The sequence below is a fragment of the Aquarana catesbeiana genome, linkage group LG10 (assembly GCF_042186555.1).
Source record: "Aquarana catesbeiana isolate 2022-GZ linkage group LG10, ASM4218655v1, whole genome shotgun sequence".
Classification (NCBI taxonomy): Eukaryota; Metazoa; Chordata; class Amphibia; order Anura; family Ranidae; genus Aquarana; species Aquarana catesbeiana.
Genome location: NC_133333.1, coordinates 107,584,876 through 107,601,548, shown reverse-complemented (window position 1 = coordinate 107,601,548; position 16,673 = coordinate 107,584,876).

Genomic DNA, 16,673 nt, shown 5'->3' with positions numbered 1-16,673 from the left:
AAGTGCACGACAGACATCTGTGTGGTGACTAGGGATGAGCTTCGAGTTCAAGTCAAACTCATGTTCGACTCGAACATCAGCTGGTCGCCAGTTCGCTGACCAGCGAACAATTTGGGGTGTTCGCGGGAAATTCGAAAGTCGGCGGAACACCCTTTAAAAGTCTATGGGAGAAATCAAAAGTGCTAATTTTAAAGGCTTATATGCAAGTTATTGTCATAAAAAGTGTTTGGGGACCTGGGTCCTGCCCCAGGGGACATGGATCAATGAAAAAACTGCCATTTTTTCAGGAGCATTGATTTTAATAATGCTTAAAGTGAAACAATAAAAGTGTAATATTCCTTTAAATTTCGTACCTGGGGAGTGTCTATAGTATGCCTGTAAAGGGGTGCATGTTTCCCGTGTCTAGAACAGTCTGACAGCAAAATGATATTTCAAAGGAAAAAAGTTATTTAAAACTACTCGCGGCTATTAATAAATTGCAGGTCTGACAATACACATTTAAGTTCATTGATAAAAACAGCATGGGAATTCCCCACAGGGGAACCCCGAACCAAAATAAAAAAAAAAATGACATGGGGGTCCCCCTAAATTCCATACCAGGCCCTTCAGGTCTGGTATGGATTTTAAAGCGAACCCCATGCCAAAATTTAAAAAAAAATGGCGTGGGGTCTCCCCAAAAATCCATACCAGACCCTTATCCGAGCACGCAACCTGGCAGGCCACAGGAAAAGAGGGGGTAAACAAGAGAGCACCCCCTCTCCTGAACTGTACCAGGCCACATGCCCTCAACATTGGGAGGGTGCTTTGGGGTAGCCCCCCAAAACACCTTGTCCCCATGTTGATGGGGACAAGGGCCTCATCCCCACAACCCTTACCCGGTGGTTGTGGGGGTCTGCGGGCGGGGAGCTTATCGGAATCTGGAAGCCCCCTTTAACAAGGGGACCCCCAGATCCCGGCCCTCCCCCCTGTGTGAAATGGCAAGGGGGTACAAAAGTTTATTTAAATGCTTCTTCTTTCTTCTATCTTCTTTCTTCTATCTTCTATCTCCTATCTTCTATCTTCCTTCCTCCATCTTCTTCTTCTGGTTCTTTTGGTTCTTCCTCCGGTGTTCTTGTCCAGCATCTTCCTCCGCGGTGTCGGCATCTTCTTCCCTTCTTCTTCTTGGGCGGCTCCGCATATACCATGATGGGAGGCTCCCACTGTGTGACACTTCTCCTCTTCTGACGGTTCTTAAATAACGGAGGGCGGGGCCACCTGGTGACCCTCTGATGCACGGGGACTTGACGGGGACTTCCCAGTGGCATTCCCCGTGATGTTAGAGGGGGCGGACAGGGAAGTCACCGTGCGTCAGAGGGGGGCGGGGTCACCGGGTGGCCCTGCACTCCGTTATTTAAGAACCGTCAGAAGAGGAGAAGCATCACACAGCGGGAGCCTCCCATCATGGTGGATGCGGAGCAGCCCGAGAAGAAGAAGGGAAGAAGACGCCATCGCTGCGGAGGAAGATGCCGGACGAGAACACCGGAGGAAGAACCAGAAGAACCAAAAGAAGAAGAAGATGGAGGAAGAAACCGAAGGAAGATATAAGATAGAAGAAAGAAGATAGAAGATAGAAGAAAGAAGAATGCACTGTGAAGCACACAGTGCATTGTGGGGCACTCGGCGGGCTAACTTCCTGCCGAGCTACTGGCACATTCGGATGTTCTTCTCAAAATTTTGCTTGGCTTGAACTGTTTGCCCAATACTATTAACAAGTACTCCATCAGCTCCATCAGGGAGAGGGGTGGGGTTTTGATGTCACACGCACTGCAGAACTAGAGTACAGAGCTGAACCTGAAAACAGTCATATCTGAATAGGTGCATGCCATAGTTTCAAATAACAGGAAGAACACAGGATTCAACTACACTCTTCCACTTTGATTCCACACATTTGATGATATTAATGCATGCCCTAGTCATATGGAAACCTTCTACTGTACATAAAGAGTACAATGAGTACGGTAAACTAAATGTCATGAAAAGATTTTAAAACACTTAGTCAACAAAACAATAAAAAATGTAAAAACTGAAGCGTGGAGTGCTTACAAGTTCTGCAAAAGGTGGTACATGGCATGACCCCTGCAGTACAGAACCCCAGTATGGTATATTCAGAAAACAGCTGAACCAAATTACCCCAAGATCCAGTTTCCTTCCTCCTTCCTCCTCGGGTTATTTTCTCCCAAAATGTGTCCACACCAAGCTCATATTTCTTAATTGACTTCCAGAGTATCCTGTGAATCTATCCACCTAGACCAAATTTTATTACATTTTTTGGAACAACCACAGGCTTCATAGGTCATTCTATACAACGGCAGGTCTGACTCAATCAGTTTTTTCCATGTCTCATTACCAACCTGATCAGAGCATATCCACTGGATCATGATTACCTTCCATGCATAGAAGTACAGAAGGCAAAGAAACAGCTTCATGTGTCATCAGTTTTCAGTTCTTCATCATCTATCAGACCCAGTAAACATCTCTCCGGGCTGCAAATATTGGGCAGGTCAAAACTGTCTGAGAAAAAAAAGGTAACCTGGGACCAAAAGGGTCTCACTTTGTCACAATACCAAACCATATGTATAAATGACCCCTCTTCAATATTACCTTTATGACATACTGGATTCTCCCTCTTACCCATCTTAGGCAAGTGCATTGGAGTATAGTATGTTTGGTGGAGAAATCACATTTGAATCATCTTTATCTTTAGATGAGATAATTGTAGATAAATAAGAGTAGAGGACTTCCATCCATACTTCTTCAGATAAATCTGGCAGAACCCCCGCCCATTTTTCCCATGTGCATTTACCTCTGTCTCCTCCAGGAAGCGACAGGAAGGTGTAATTAGCTTAGAGTGATCTGAAGATAACAGCACCACCCCCCGCCAAATTGAGTAGTTGCCATATGTCTCAATTGAATGTATTGAAAGGACCAAGAGTCCGGTACCCCTCTTTGTAACTGCAAATTGTGGAAAGAAACAAAAACATTTTCTTTAAATAGTGCATACTTAATAATAAATTGTGCCCATCGATGACCCCCCTCCACCTTATAAAAGTTGAGTAATAAGGAGACCATAGGAGAGCATTAGGTTACCAGGACAGAGGAGCATCCCCCACTATCTTGGAAGCCTGTGCAAAAATTTTCCAGAACAGTGGCAACAATCCCAGCCCCTCTGATCTAGGCACTGTATGTCTATAAAATGAATTTAACAAAGCCTCATATGGGGACGCCACCTCTGCCTCTGTTGCTGTCGCTGCATTATTCAGAAGGGGATACACCCACTAATGTGTATACACTAATTGCGCTTCCAGATAGTAAAGATGGCCACCTCTCGAGGGTGGGCAATTGTAGGGTCTTTAATGAGATTCTTGAGGTAGAGGATACCCACAGAAATGAGGAAGGTATCTAGACTATTAATTTAAATTTCCGTTATCCCATTTTCTTTACTGTGCCTCTCGGTTGTAAGCTGAGCTTGCATCTGGTCTTAGGTCCATTTGGTGGGCATTGGGCACCTACCTGGAGTGGTGCATCTATTTACTGGTCTTTCCAAGACTCCAGCAGCAGCCTAACTAGTCCTGGGCTGCAAGGGAACAATAATTTTATTCATCTACATTAAAAATGTTGATATGAAAAGAGAAAAGAATAGAAAAGAAAACAACACTTTAAATCGCCTAAAGTGATTGTAAACAATCACATTGTAAAACAACCCATTCAGTTTAAAATAGAAATGAAAGGCAAAACATTTTTGTATAGATATTAAAAAATATTTAAAATACCTGTTTTTCCTTTTTATAAGTGATCACATTCCCTCTGTTTTTAGCTGCATAAGAGCTGGGGGAGGAGAAGCAGCAGCACACTGAGCTTGCTAGTGAAAGGTTGTGCAGTATGTGGGGGGGGGTGTCTCAGGGCATGTCTGATCATTGGAGAAGAGCAGGCTGAGTTCCCAGCATAAATAGAGAACTGACCACTGTGCATTCTACTGCTTACCACTTGCTGACCAGCCGCCGTCATTATACTGCGGCAGGTCGGCACGATCCCGCGAACCGTCGTAGCTGTACGTTGGCTCCTTTAAGCGGAATAGCAGGCGCGCGCCCGCTGTTTTGCCTGGGGGTGCCAATGCTTGTGACCAGTGGTCGCGATGACTGCCGGCCACACGCAATCATGGGCACAAGAGGCAGAACAGGGATGTGTGTGTGTAAACACACACACCCCTGTTCTGTGAGGAGAGGAGATGCAGATCGTGAGTTCCTAATAGCTAGGAACCACGATCTGTCATCTCCTATAGTCAGTTCTCCCCCTACAGTTAGAACACACACTAGGGAACACGGTTAACCCCTTGATCGCCGCCTAGTGTTAACCCCTTCCCTGCCAGTGACATTTATACAGTAATCGGTGCATTTTTATAGCACTGATCGCTGTATGATTGTCATTCGTCCCAAAAATGTGTCAAAAGGGCCTGATGTGTCCGTCATAATGTTGCAGTCTCGATAAAAACCACAGATCGCCGACATTACTAGTAAAAAAATAATAATAATAAAAATGCCATAAATCTATCCCCTATTTTGTAGACGCTATATCTTTTGTGCAAACCAATCAATATACGCTTATTGAGATTTTTATTACCAAAAATATGTAGAAGAATACATATCGGCCTGAACTGAGAAAAAAAATAGCTTTTTTTAAAAAAAAATTGGGGATATTTATTATAGCAAAAAGTACAAAATATTTTTATTTTTTTTTAACAAAATTGTCGCTCTTTTTTTGTTTATAGTGTAAAAAATAAAAACCGCAGAGAAGATCAAATACCACCAAAAGAAAGCATTTACCTAAATAATTGATATAAACAACAGTCAGCATAATTCTCATGTTATCAACTATTAAGAGTACAATTCAAATTTTATTGAACAAACCTCCTAATGATAACAGTTTTTTTTTTCAAAATAAAAAAACTAACAATGCACTGTTCCAAATTATTACACACAGTAAGTTTCAAAACACTTTATAGGTTGTAAAGAACTGAAATTTGTCATTTGTTGTGTTTGCAGCATTTTTACTGAAATCAAAATCTATTTCAATCAAACTTTGAACAACTTTTTAACTTTTTAAACATTTTAACAGGTCACATTACATTTTAACATAGGACCCCTTATTTGATAGCAGCTTCACAAGTCTTGCATCCATTGAACTTGTGAGTTTTGGGACAGTTTCTGCTTGAATTTGTTTGCAAGATATCAGAATATCCTCCCGGAGCTGCTGTTTGGATGTAAACTGCCTCCCACCCTCATAGATATTTTGCTTGAGGATGCTCCAAAGGTTCTCAATAGGATTGAGGTCAGGGGAGGATGGAGGCCACACCATGACTTTCTCTCCTTTTATCCCCATAGCAACCATTGATGCAGAGGTATTCTTTGCAGCATGAGATGGTGCATTGTCATGCATGAAGATGATTTTATTACGGAAAGCATAGTTCTTCCATCTGTACCAGGGAAGGAAGTAGTCAGTCAGGAACTCCACATACTTTGCAGAGGTCATCTTTACACCTTCTGGGACCCTAAAGGGGCCGACCAGCTCTCTTCCCATGATTCCGGCCCAAAACATGACTCCACCACCGCCTTGCTGACGTCGCAGCCTTGTTGGAACAGGGTGGCCGTCCACCAACCATCCACTACTCCATCCATCTGGACCATCCAGGGTTGCATGGCACTCATGAGTGAACAGGACTGTTTGAAAATTAGTCTTCATGTATCCTTCTGCCCAATGCAGCCGTTTCTGCTTGTGAGCATTGGTTAGTGGTGGCCGAATGGAAGGTTTATGCACAGTTGCAAGACTCTGGAGCACTCTACACCTTGATGTCCTTGGGACTCCAGAGGCACCAGCAGCTTCAAATATCTGTTTGCTGCTATGTAATGGTGTTTTACTGCTCTCTTGATCTGATGCATGGATCTGGCAGAAATCTTCCTCAATGTGCCTTTATCTGCATGAAACTCGTCTGTGCTCTGAATCAGCCACAAATCTCTTAATAGTGCAATGATCACGCTTACGTTTTTGTGAAATATCTAATGCTTTCATACCTCATCCAAGGCATTGAATTATTTCACTCTTTTCGGCAGCAGAGAGATCCTTTTTCTTCCCCATATTGCATGAAAATGGTGCTCCGCCGATTAAAGCTCATTATCAGAATTTATTTGACCTATATACACTCTACTTGTAAACAATATGTATAGTAGGTATAAATCATTTAAATACCTACAAAAGTAACTAAGGAAATGATATATATCTTTAATTTAGGTTTACGTGAACCCAATGTTTAATATTTGAAATTTCATGATATTTACCTATATAAACCCTACTGTAAAACAATGAGCTTACTTTATAGATCCTTGTAAACTTACTTTATGTATCTTTATAACATTGTATACTCAATAAACTTCTTTTGACAAGGAAAATGGTGCTCCGCTTAATAATGTGGAACACCCTCCTTTAGTAGTTTTTCCTTTAATTGGGCTCACCTGGCAATCTAATTATCACAGGTGTCCGAGATTGTTTTCAGTGATCAAAAGAGCCCTGAGACACAATGCCATCCATGAGTTAAAATGAAAAACAAAATATTTAATCTTTGTGACACTGAAATAGAATTTGCATAATAATTTGGAACAGGGTGTATTTGTGGGAAAAAAGGACGTCAATTTTGTTTGGGTACAGTGTCGCACGACCGCGCAATTTCCAGTTAAAGCGATGTAGTGCCGTATCGAAAAAAAATGGCTTGGTCATTGAGCAGCCAAATCTTCCAGGGCTGAAGTGGTTAATGTGATCAGTTTTTTAGGAAAGCAGAGGGACTGGCAGGAACACCAGGATTTTCACATAAAGGAAGCAGTACAAACAGGATACTTTCTCATACAAGTACATGGTACAGCAGGCACAGAAATATGAAGTGTTGAGGTAACAAACACTTTAATAATTCTGTAAACTATGGGACGCAATAATGTATGCATATGATATAGTAGTCAGAAAAGTATAACAATGAAATATATTCTTATTATATAGTCCCATAGTGACAACATACCAATTAAATGCTGTTGTGTTATGTACTATCATGACCTCACAAAAGGGTAAATTCCCACCTCCGTTTAACTAAATTATCAAAAAAAAATGTTTTTAAAAAAAATACAGTAATACTGCAAAGCAGAAAGAGGACAAAATGGTTGTATAATTAAAGATAAAAGTAAAAGAAAACTTTTTCTCACTTGGCTTCCTCCATGCATATTCATGATGTTTGATTCAACTAAGCAAATTAATTTAAAGAAGGAACTTGGAAACTCAGAATGTCATTCAGGCCAGGTGGGTTAGTAGCTTTCAGCTCCCATATCCACTTGGTCTCTTTTTTTTAGGATCAACTGGTCAAGATTACCACCCCTTGGGTGTGGATCCACCTGTTCCAATGTCCGGCATTTCAATAGGGATGCATCTCTTTATGTTCAAGGCTAGGGATGAGCTTCGAGTTCGAGTCGAACTCATGTTCGACTCGAACATCGGCTGTTCGGCTGTTCGCCAGTTGGCCGAACAGCGAACAATTTGGGGTGTTCGCGGCAAATTATAAAGCCTATGGGAGAAATCAAAAGTGCTCATTTTAAAGGTTTATATGCATGGTATTGTCATAAAAAGTGTTTAGGGACCTGGGTCCTGCCCCAGGGGACATGGATCAATGCAAAAAAAAGTTTTAAAAAGTCAGTTTTTTCGGGAGCAGTGATTTTAATAATGCTTAAAGTGAAACAATAAAAGTGTAATATCCCTTTAAATTTCATACCTGGGGGGTGTCTATAGTATGCCTGTAAAGGGGTGCATGTTTCCTGTGTTTAGAACAGTCTGACAGCAAAATAACATTTCAAAGGAAAAAAAGTCATTTAAAACTACTCGCGGCTATTAATGAATTGCCGGTCCGACAATACACATAAAAGTTCATTGATAAAAACGACATGGAAATTCCCCACAGGAGAACCCCGAACCAAGATTTTTAAAAAAATGACGTGGGGGTCCCCCTAAATTCCATACCAGGCCCTTCAGGTCTGGTATTGATATTAAGGGGAACCCTGGCCAAATTTTTTTTTAAAAATGGCGTGGGGTCCCCCTCAAAATCTATACCAGTCTGGTATGGATTTTAAGGGGAACCCCGCACCAATTTTTTTTTTTAAAATGGTGTGGGGTCCCCCCAAAAATCCATACCAGACCCTTATCCAAGCACGCAATCTGGCAGGCCACAGGAAAAGAGGGGGGGAGAGAGAGCGCCCCCCCTCCTGAACCGTACCAGGCCACATGCCCTCAACATTGGGAGGGTGCTTTGGGGTAGCCCCCCAAAACACCTTGTCCCCATGTTGATGGGGACAAGGGCCTCATCCCCACAACCCTTGCCCGGTGGTTGTGGGGGTCTGCGGGCGGGGGGCTTATTGGAATCTGGAAGCCACCTTTAACAAGGGGACCCCCAGATCCCAGCCCTCCCCCCTGTGTGAAATGGTAAGGGGGTACAAAAGAACCCCTACCATTTCACAAAAAACTGTCAAAAATGTTAAAAATGACAAGAGACAGTTTTTGACAATTCCTTTATTTAAATGCTTCTTCTTTCTTCTATCTTCTATCTTTTATCTTCCTTCGGTTTCTTCCTCCACCTTCTTCTTCTTCTGGTTCTTCTGGTTCTTCCTCCGGTGTTCTCGTCCAGCATCTTCCTCCATGGCGTCAGCGTCTTCTTCCCTTCTTCTCCTCGGGCCACTTCACATCCATGATGGCATGGAGGGAGGCTCCGGCTGTGTGGAGCTTCTCCTCTTCTGACGGTTATTAAATAACGGGGGCGGGGCCACCTGGTGACCCCCCTCTGACACACGGGGACTTGACGGGGACTTCCCTGTGGAATTCCCCGTGACGTCAGAGGGGGCAGGGTCACCCGTTACGTAACCCCGCCCCCTTCTGATATCACAGGGAAATGCCGCAGGGAAGTCCCTGTCAAGTCCCCATGTGTCAGAGGGGGGCGGGGTCACCAGGTGGCTCCGCCCCACATTATTTAATAACCGTCAGAAGAGGAGAAGCATCACACAGCGGGAGTCTCCCTCCATGCCATCATGGATGCGGAGCGGCCAGAGGAGAAGAAGATAAGAAGACGCCGCGGAGGAAGATACCGGACGAGAACACCGGAGGAAGAACCAGAAGAAGAAGATGGAGGAAGAAACCGAAGGAAGATAGAAGAAAGAAGATAGAAGAAAGAAGAAGCTTTTAAATAAAGGAATTGTCAAAAACTGTCTCTTGTCATTTTTAAAATTTTGACACTTTTTTTGTGAAATGGTAGGGGTACTTTTGTACCCCATTACCATTTCACACAGGGGGGAGCCGGGAACTGGGGGTCCCCTTATTAAAGGGGGCTTCCAGATTCTGATAAGCCCCCCCACCCCTAGACCCCCACAACCACCAGGCAAGGGTTGTGGGGATGAGGCCCTTGTCCCCATCAACATGGGGACAAGGTGTTTTGGGGGCTACCCCAAAGCACCCTCACAATGTTGAGGGCATGTGGCCTGGTATGGTTCAGGGGGGGCGCTCTCTCATCCCCCCTCTTTTCCTGCGGCCTGCCAGGTTGCGTGCTCTGATAAGGGTCTGGTATGGATTTTTGGGGGGACCCCACTCCATTTTTTTTTTAAATTTTGGCGCGGGGTTCCCCTTAAAATCCACACCAGAATTCAGGTCTGGTATAGATTTTGAGGGGGACCCCACGCCATTTAAAAAAAAAAAATTGGCCGGGGTTCCCCTTAATATCCATACGAGACCTGAAGGGCCTGGTATGGAATTTAGGGGGACCCCCAACGTCATTTTTTTTTTAAATTTTGGTTCGGGGTTCCCCTGTGGAGAATTCCCATGGCGTTTTTATCAATAAACTTTTATGTGTATTGTCGGACCGGCAATTCATTATTAGCCTCGAGTAGTTAAATGACTTTTTTTCCTTTGAAATGTCATTTTGCTGTCAGACTGTTGTAAACACGGGAAACATGCGCCCCTTTACAGGCATACTATAGACACCCCCCAGGTACGAAATTTAATGGGATATTGCACTTTTATTGTTTCACTTTAAGCATTATTAAAATCACTGCTCCTGAAAAAATGGCTGTTTTTAAAACTTTTTTTTGCATTGATCCATGTCCCCTGGGGCAGGAACCGGGTCCCCAAATACTTTTTATGACAATAACTTGCATATAAGCCTTTAAAATTAGCACTTTTAATTATTCATGTTCGTGTCCCATAGACTTTAATGGTGTTCGCGTGTTCTAACAAATTTTTTGCCTGTTCGCAAGTTCTGGTGCAAACCGAACAGGGGGCGTGTTCGGCTCATCCCTATTCAAGGCAAAAGTGTCTGACTATAGGGTGTGTATAAATATATTGTTTACATGCTCTTGTAAGCATTTGCGTAAATAATTTTCCCTGGACAGAAGGTTCCACAGGAGCAGACCAGCACATAGACCACACCCGCAGAGCTACAGTCCATGTATTGTCCTCATCTGAGCACCATTCCAGTGGAAAGTCTCAAAGTAGGGCCCTCTATCTATCATATAGTCAGAAAACTCACACACACCACATCTGTGCGTGCTGACTAGAGCTCTTTCTGATCTCTTTTGGCCTTTTTTAAAGACACGTCACCGTGAGCAGATCACCCAGAGACTGAATCTTCCTGAAGGTATACTGTGGATGCAATGGAACAAATTTCCTGAACGACTCCTCACATGTTAACAATTACCAATGTCCAGGTTTTCTTATAACCCTGATTAATAAAGCTATAGATCTATGGGCAACTGCTTCTTGCTCAAAATCCTGAATGTCAGTACAATTCCAATAGGGCCCCAAATACTGTCCCATATGGATGTTTCTGACTGTTTACTGCTGTAGTTTTCCTGAATAGTTTTGTGTTCCCTGTGCCACCTGGGCCCAATTAAATGGTAAGGTCCAGAAACATAACAGCATGTTCATCACAGAAACTTGTAAATTTTAAGTTATAATGATTCTCAGGTAGGTTAGCCCCAAATGCTGAAACCTTCTTCCCTTGTGCCTGTTCAAAAAAAGAGAACATCATCAATGTACCTGTACCAAGACAGTATCATAATAAATGTTGACATAAACTGGGGCACAATTTGTGCTCATCGCTGTGCCCTGTGCTTGAAAAAAAAAGTTGTCCAGTAAAGCTAAACTTATTGTGTGTCAAAAGAAATTCCAAAAGCTTTTAAGATAAAAACACTATGGGGTTTATTTACTAAAACCGGAGAGCGCACAATCTAGAGCAGCTGTGCATGGTAGCCAATCAGCTTCTAACTTCAGCTTGTTCAATTAAGCTTTAAAAATTAAACCTGGAAGCTAATTGGTTTCTATGCTGAGCTGCACCAGATTTTGCACGCATCTCAGTAAATCAACCCCAATTTATGGTTCTTAACAACGGTGTCTTTTTAACAGTTCAAGTAATTCTAGATGATGTGGGTGTAAGGGAACAAGCCAGAGGATAGTTGCCCATGGGCCTGGCACATTGTCCAATTACCAATATGGCCGAGCCCCCACACGAATGCACGCATGCGTATTGCGAACGTACGTTCGCCATGGCGAACATGTGTGTGTGCCAGGGCACACAATGTACGTCAGATCCTGGTGCCCTCATGCCTTTAAAAGAGTGACTGTGGCACATGGACATTGCTGACTGGCCTTCAGCTTCCTGCTCCTTGTTCCTGTGTTTGCTTATGCTTCTGATCACCTGTTACTGACCTGACTTGCCCTTGGATACCTCTTGTCTCTCTCCCAGCTCTGACCTCGGATTGCTCATGGATCTGTTCTTGTCTCCTGTCCTGTGTATGACCTTAGCTTGCCTGACCACATGTCTGATCTCCAGTCTGCTGACCACTGGCCTACTGACCTGGCACCTGGTGCCTGGTGCCTACCTGCTATACCTAGCCTGCTGCACTCTCCATTTCAACCTGCTTCCTGCTGTGTGCAGCCTGCACAACCTTCAGCTCTTCTGAGTCCTACTGCTCACATTATCTGTAATTCACCTGCAGAGGGATCTCAACATCTACATTTCTCATCAGTGACACAGCTGGCTATCCCTGCTTCTCTGGGCTTCATGTTCCCTGTTACCACTTTCAGGGACACCAAGTACTTAGCTGCAAGGAGAGCCCTCTCTGCATTTTGGCTTCAGGACCAGGTACATGACAGTGGGATAGAGAAATAAAATGGCTCAATGTCCAGTGTAAGTAACAAGGTGTGTTCAGGAACCACACTTTACTGTAATAGAGTAAGCAAATGTGATGCATCCCTCACATAAGAATCAAATTAAACACAAAGGGTTATAAGGTTCAAGCAAAATACTTGCTGACGTGTTCTGTAAGAGAACCCTGTCCTGAAATTATAGGCCTACCTTGGGGACCTAGTGTAGATTTATATATTTTAGGCAGTGTGTGAAACACCAGTTTTAGCGGATGTTTTAACCTCTACGGTGAACATGTGCAAGCTAAATTGCTGTTTTTTATTCTCCTTGCATGCCCCCCTCAGATCTACAGCGACTGCACTTCTAAGTGCACTTTCAAGTGCACTTGTAGTGCAAAGTGGATTTGCCTTTAGTAAATAACCCCCATTGTGTCTTATATACTGCAATTCCTGTATTAAAAGGATGTCAATGAGTCTTGGTTAAAAGATACATAAAAAGAACCTCAAAAAGTGAAGATTTGCTATGTTATAGGAAACATTTTGTAGTGTTAATTGTGTCTAAGCAATACTCTGAAAAATCTAACTTTTACCTGGAATTCATCCTTAAAAATAGCAGTGTACTTCCTGGTACATGACGATGCCTACAGCTTTGTAACTCTGACATGATGAAGAAAAAGCCATGCTTCTACCAGGGTGGTCGCCTCCACAAAGAGATACAGGGGTTGATGATTTACTAAAACTGGATAGTGCAAAATCTGCTGCAGCTGTGCATGGTAACGAATCAGCTTCTAAGTTCTGCTGATTCAGCTTGCAATTTGGTTTCTATGCAGCATTGCACCAGATTTTGCACTCTCCAGTTTTAGTAAATCAACCCCACAGTGGAAACAAGGCATGGTAAGTCAATTATTGGGAAACATCAGTCCTTTACCCTCCGTCTGCCTTTGTCGAGGACAACTTCTAAAGTTCAGTTCCTGTTTAGGGTTGGCACCACACATCATTGTGTTGCAGTAACACACATAGCGTGTTATTCAATTGGATTTGCTACCCCACACACTACAGCAACACACCTACACTGAATCACAAAACACATTACCGTATATTAGCACATTACTATATTACTGAGTGTTGTGGTACACTTTGTTGGTGAAAATTGTGCTGGGGCATTTTCTGGTCCGTTGTTGTACATTGGGGTGCAACAAGGTACCATGTATTACTTGTATTATGTGCGAGTTAATGTGTCACATAATGCATGTTAATATACCAGAGCAGAAAGGTTTGAATGGGACCATGTAACAAACATGCATACAATCTTCAAAAGAAGAAGGCGTGAATCTGGATTTATTACACAGTATTTTTCTGTAGTAAAACATAGTTCATGTATAAATACTGATTTCAAAGCAGCTCATGTTTAGCATTGTATTGCCTGAAGGACATTTTAAAAAATGCTTGCATGGTGTATTTTATCTCCATTACTGTGCATTAGGCAGGTTCATTCAAATGAACAGTAAAAACACGAACATGGATGTATCTTGTGTTTGGCTGTCTAGTGCATTTGCACTATGGCCATTCTATATCAAAACAAGCAAAGTGTCCTAATAATACTTGCACTAAACCTAATAGGCAATATAAAACTGCAGCATATACAGTATCAGTTTAGCGCAGTACTTTATTTTTATTATTATTAAAAACTTCAGTTATTCATTAGGTGGCGCCAGAGTAAAGGACAAGATTTATTTTAATGTATATGGCAGCTCCTTGACATTGCTTGAGCTCTCTTATCTCTCTATACATGTCTATACTGCATAGCTGCCAAATAATGCTGAAATCATTTTCCAGAATAGGTATTATTATTATTATTATTATATATTTTGTTGTCTTATTGTATAATCCAAGTATAAATCAAACAAACTTTACATTTTGCAATAAGCAGCATCCAATTAGATTTTAGTTTGCACTGTAGTTAAAAAAAATACATAGGGTTGACTTACTAAAGGAGAACGAGAGGGAATGAGGGGTATGGGGGTCAGTCACATTGATGAAAATGTGGGTTGGTGTGCAGATGTGGGATGGTGGGAAGGAGGATTGAGAGTTAGCTGTGGTAGTGAGAGCACGGGGGTGCTAATGTAAATGCACAGAAGTGGGGATATTCCAGACATGGTGTTGAGAAGGAGAGAGGGGAGAGATTTACTAAAACTGGTGCACATAGAATCTGGTGCAGCTGTGCATAGTAACCAATCAGCTTCTAGGTTAGCAAGCTCAAGTTAGAATCTGATTAGTTACTATGCACAGCTGCAAGAGATTCCGCATGCACCAGTTTTTAATAAATGTCCCTCAAAGTCTTTTTTTTTTAAAGGCAAACAGACTGTACACTTTGCAAGGGCAGTTGGCCTAGAGATCTGTAAATGAGAGGAAGCCCTGCTGATATTAATTATCCAATCATATGGAAGCAAAAATGCATTTTTTTTTCTTGCATGTGAATGGGTATTCTTTGTAAAGTGAAGCTTCATCTCATTTACTAAGCTCTGGCGCAAATGCACTTGCAAAGTGCACAGTTTGTTTACCTCTGGTAAATCCACTGCAGTGGTGCCTTTGAGAGCAGCTTTGAGATCAGCTGTATATTGAGATACAGTTCCCAAAAACCAGCAGCAGAAGTAAAATTGGGGGTTGGTGGTGTGAGAAATGACAATGCCTGTGGAAGCTGCAGCAGAATCCAGGCAGCAGCAGGTGGTGTGAGATGACAGGATCCAGAAATTAGAAGGTTATTATGTCTCATTGCAACACAGACTCACCTGCTGCAGGGACCACTCTGGGTGTGTTTTCTGAGGGCATGGCTGTTGTGAATGATGTCTCCCAGCACAGGAAGGGCTTTTTGACATGGACACCCAGAGGGTGGTTAAAACAGGCAGCTGAGCTGCAATTTTACCACTTTGGACCGCCTACCCAAATTTAAACATTACAGCCAACAGGACTGTACACATGCTGCAGATAAAATGTTTTGCGGCTGCAGCATTTTAAGCTCAGGCTGCACCGTTTGATAGGCGGCACCACCAGCGAAACTTGCCCATTGAGATCAATGGGGCCACACAACAACCGTGAGCCAAGCAGCATAGTCCCTCAATGTAAAATTGCCATTTACATAGGTTGGACTTGATGTCTTTTTTCAACCTCACCTACTATGTAACTATATAATTTGGCAGCAAAAAAAAAATAGCAAAAAAAAGAAACGGCAGCAGTACCTCCTGAACGTCTGTTAGATGCTGCTGTGCTGCCCTCTGAAAAGTAATCCACTGAAAGAACCTGAATTCTCCCATCAGTAATAACTTACCTGTGGTTTCTACATGTCAGATTACCTACCGAAGAGAGATGCAAATAAGTTATTAGTGATGGGAGATATTCTGTGCCAGGAACTAATTGCTGGTATGTGCGGGGATATCAGGAGATCAGCAGAACTGTCACAGAGTCCTGGGTCCAGGTCCCACTGCTTGTGCATACACAGTAGAATCCAATAGGCTTCTATGGGGCCAGGTGACATATCAGTCTCCTGGCACCATAGAAGTCTACAACGTTCAAGTACATATGCACAGGCAGCGAGATATGAAAAATGCACTAGCCACAGGTAAACATTGCAGCAGAACTTCCTGTGGACTCTGTGCCAGTGTAATTATACAGAGAAGGAGGGGGAGAGTGAGTTAGATTAGCACAGTGGAGGGAAGATGAAGGAAAAATTCAGAACATGCTAAATGTTTCCTTATTCTTTAACGCAAAACTCCATGAAAATGTTTTTTTCTTCCAAGCAGTTAACCCATGCATGGGGTGGCGACCCCGACGACCAGGTGGCCACCTTGCAAACCTAAGCCACTGTTGCCTAATGACGGAAGGCCCAAGAAGCACTAAGCCCCTGAGTAGAGTATGCCATTACAGGCAAAAGAGGAACCGAACCCTTAATAGAATAGGCCTAAATCACCGTCTGTCTGATCCACCTGGAAATGATAGCAGAAGAAGTGGACAGCCCTTTTCTTGGCCCGTTCATGATCACAAAAAGCAAGTCTGACCTCCAAAAAGAATCTGTGCCTGCCAGATACAACCGAATCGTCCGAACCACATCCAAGGCATGCAACGCAAATTCCTTGGGATGAGCGGTCCTGGGACACAAGGAAGGCAACACAATGTCTTCATTCAAATGGAAGTCAGAGACAACCTTAGGTTGGAAGGACAGACATGGACGAAGAACAACGTTTGTGGACTACCATATAGGGAGTACGACAAGATAATGCCGCCAGTTCCAACACCCTGCTAGCAGAGGTGATAGCCACCAAAAAGGCCACCTTCTGTGACAGTGTAAGCAAGGGGATCTCCTGAATATTTTCAAAGGGAGGCTTCTGGAGACCTTAGAGCACCAAGTTCAAATCCCACGGCAGTAGAAGAGA